Below are 4,072 nucleotides of genomic sequence, written 5' to 3' on the forward strand. Positions count from 1 at the left end.
CGAATAGAGGGATTGGCCGTCACATTATAACGCCCCACGGCTGGAAGGGCGAGCATGTTTGGTGTGACAGGAATTCGAACCGGCGACCCGCAGATTGCGAGTCGAGCGCCCTAACCACCTGGCCATGCTGGGCCATGATATCTATGACAAAAATGTTGTTCCGCAAAAGGTAGGCCAAACAGAAAGAAAACACGTGACCTAAATGTCGTTTCGATCTTCTCCTACGAATAACTTTCCTTTTTGCTCAGTTTCATCATATTTCACAGAACGATTTCTTAAAACGGACTACAGTTTTCATGTCCTCCATTGCAAGTTCTTACACACCGTAGAACCAAGAACGGCTCTGTGTTTAAAGTGATGGATTGTGGAGCTGAAGATTCGTGGTTCACATAGCGTTACATTAAAAAAAAAAATCTAGATCCGCAATTTGAGGTTGTGGGTGTATTATAAGAGTGACAGTCAAAACCAAATATTCGGTTTGACAAGAGTAGCCCAAGGATTGGCAGTGGGTGGCGTTCACTAGTTGTCTTCCCTCTAGTCTATCACTTCAAAATTAGAGATGGCTAGCGTAGATAACTCCTTCCTTACATAGCCTTACGCTAAATTTAACACAGCTAGCAAATTTACGCGTACATATATTCTTACATTTCGCACTTGAGTGACGCGCGTTCATGTTCAGTTAAAATCAACTTGTTACAAGATCTTTAATGCTGGATAATACGAAATCTGTAGTGTTCAGTTTTATAGAAATATTAGTAGTGTTTGATTATATGAGATTTGTAATGTTCTATGATCTAAGATCTGTAATTTTCGATTACATAAGATTATTAATGTTTGATTGTATACGACCCCTAGTGTTTAGTTATATAAGATTTGTAATGTTCTATGATCTAAGATCTGTAATTTTCGATTACATAAAATTATTAATGTTTGATTGTATACGACCCCTAGTGTTTAGTTATATAAGAGTTTCTAATGTTCTATTAGGTTATAATATTTCTAGGGTTTGGTTTTACAAGAATATCGTAGGTAGTGTTTGGTTATATTATAAACTCATTAGTGTTTCGATTACGTAATAATTTCTAATGTGTTCGGTTATATAATAATAGCTTTAGTGTTTGACTATATTATAAACTCTGAAGTGCTTGGATTGTGTTATAAACTCTGTTCGATTTTATCATAAGATTTGTAGTGTTTAATTATACAGGGTGTCCAAACATTTTTGAAACACTTTTGAAAAATCATTGCGAGAAAAACCGTTTAACATAAAAACACGCCGTTTGTTGCACGTGCAAAAATAACATTTGAAGTATTTTTACCAGCACCAACAAAAATATCCACAAGCGTTTCCGAAGAATGCGGGATTTCAGTCTGAAGCAAAATTAGCGACTACGAAGGAGAAAGTGCTGTGATTTGCCAAGTTTGAATTCCCTACACAGATGCAGAGGGAATTCAGATGATATTATGAGCGGGGTCCTCCAACACCTAAGGTGGTTTACAAATGGTTTCATCAACCTAAGACGACAGGAAGCGTCCTACACAAGTTTCACACACAAGATGAAGCACTCCCCAGTCAATGGATTGGGCAGGGAGACTCAGTCAGCTTTCCCCCGCTTTCTACAGCTTGCACTATGCCTTTGTTGTTGTTTTTTGTACTCTTTTTTCTTTTATGGAGCTTTATAAAGAATGTGGCTTACGCTAGTGAGGTTGATGGTGAGTAAAAACGAATTGCGTTACCAAGGTTACTCCTCTTATGTTTCAAAACACTTGGCAGGAAATTATGTGCAGGCTAGGAATTTTGCATATAACTCGTGGTACACATGTTGAACTATAGTGACTGTACGTTGTAAAAAACTTTAAACATTACTCTTGCACGTGAAAGAACCGCGATTCTGTATGTTAAATGGTTTTTCCAGTTATTATTTTTCAAAGGTGTTTCAAATATTCTCGGACACCCTATATAATAAGATCTACAGTGTTCCGATTTTTATTATACACTTTGTAGAATTTTGTTCATATAAATAGGATTTAGGTTGTATCTGCAGAAATATTGAATACAAGTCTAAAGAAGTTATAATTTCACTGTATCGGTCCGGTCATTGGTTAGGCAACATTTGGAGTATTGTTCGATGACGAGGAACCCACTTTGAGACTAATAATGGCTGGAGACGGCTTGAATGGGTAATGAAGAAAAACTTTAATATAAGTAATATAAATGTACATTTGCTGCTATGTTAAACTTGTATTAAAGTTTTTCTTCATTCCCCATTCAAGCCGTCTCCAGCCATTATTATCACTGAGTTATTTGATAGGAAGGTGTTCAAGTTATAAATGCTAGCATTCAGATCAACGTAATAAAAGTTTTCCGCCAGTGGAAAAAAAAAAGAAGAAAAAAGATTGTTTTTATAATTTGAATGTCTCAACTTGACATCTCTATCAAAGTTTTACATATTGGTGTTCTGCTCCATTTTTAGAGTAGCAAAGAGTGTCTTTTACATTTCCTGTCGCACTTAGTCATATCTAATTTTTGCTATTTAATGTCTGAAGGGTTAACGGCAACGATCTGCAAATGCTGTGAAAGGCTGCACTGATTGGTTACTGACTTTTTTGCCAGCTGGGATCTACCCAGCTGAGTGTTGGCGCCGCTGGCTTCAATAAGCTCCCATGTGGAATGTTTCTTGTGACCGAAGCTGCAGCTGGTTGAGTGAGGTAAATTACTGGAGCCGAGCTTGCAGCTGTCAGTTGAATAGTCGACTTACTCCGAGCAAGATTTGTTCTCCTTCTTCCTGTGTGATTACTTTGTTTATATGCAAGACTTGTAGGATTTGAAGTCTGAGCTTTATTTTATAGTTTCTGGCAGTGCTTTGTCATAGCATCTGAGGAAAACGAATATTTTTAACTGATTGTACACAGTTTTCGTAACGTTTCGGCCACCAGTACCGACGGTTATCAGAGGCAATGACTGTCGATTCTTCTCCTCCGTTAAGAATTATGGTACTAGGAGCAAGGAAAGTAGGCAAATCTGGTAAGTTTCAATGTTGAGCTTTGAAAGTTTGGTTAAAACGAAGGGTAAGAAAATGAAATATATTCTATTATAAGGTAAATAGTTTGTGAGAAAAAGGTAATATTACGTTTTAATTAGTTGTTCAGGATGTAAAAGTATGTTTAGAACATTCTGAGATTAGTTTTGAAACTAAAAATAAATGCATATCCTACAAAACTAAAGTTACCATGTTTTCCTCAGATTCTTATACGTTTTTACGTTTATATTATATGTATAAAAAGGTACTTGTATTATAAATTCATGTTGTTTTTATATTTTTTTTTCTTTAAACACTTTATCATATAAACCAATCAGACCGTTTGAATATTTTTGTTTTTCTGTAATAGAGCAAGGTTTCTGTATTATTAAGAAAGTTCTTCCACGATTTATATAGTCCTTCGATTTTCTGAAGGATTTGTTTGTTTGTAATTAAGCACAAAGCTACACAATGGGCAATCTGCGCTCTGCCCACCATGGGTATCGAAACGCGGATTCTAGCGTTGGTAGTCCGCAGACATACCGCTGTGCCACTGGGGGGCTTTCTGAAGGATTTATATCGCTATATTAATATGCTTTTTTAATAATTTTGTTATATATTTCATATAACAATTTTTCCTTCCTGTCCATATCTTCAGAACGTCTCCTTGGAGATTCGCTTCGAACACAACAACAACAAAAATAAATAATTTATTAATTAAACTCAAAAATAAAAAAGACCACAATGAACTAACAGTTTATTTTTCGAACTTTTTAGAAAGTTATGGGGTAAATCACAATTTATTCAGTTTTTTTTAGATCATTGATAACTTTGAGTAAATTATTATTTTATAAGAGCAACCTTTATGATTTTTAAGTTTAGCTTTTAATTTACACGTCTGTTAATTGTTCTGGTTGTTTTCAAGTGCTCTGCTCTTGTATATTCATGTGTCAGTAACAAACTAGAAGGTTCTAAACCTTACAAGCAATTAATGTTCAAAATGTCTTGGTATTAACTTTAACATTTCGTTGTGTAATGGTCCGACATGGCCA

Source organism: Limulus polyphemus, unplaced genomic scaffold (assembly GCF_000517525.1).
Source record: "Limulus polyphemus unplaced genomic scaffold, Limulus_polyphemus-2.1.2 Scaffold415, whole genome shotgun sequence".
In the NCBI taxonomy this organism is placed as follows: domain Eukaryota; kingdom Metazoa; phylum Arthropoda; class Merostomata; order Xiphosura; family Limulidae; genus Limulus; species Limulus polyphemus.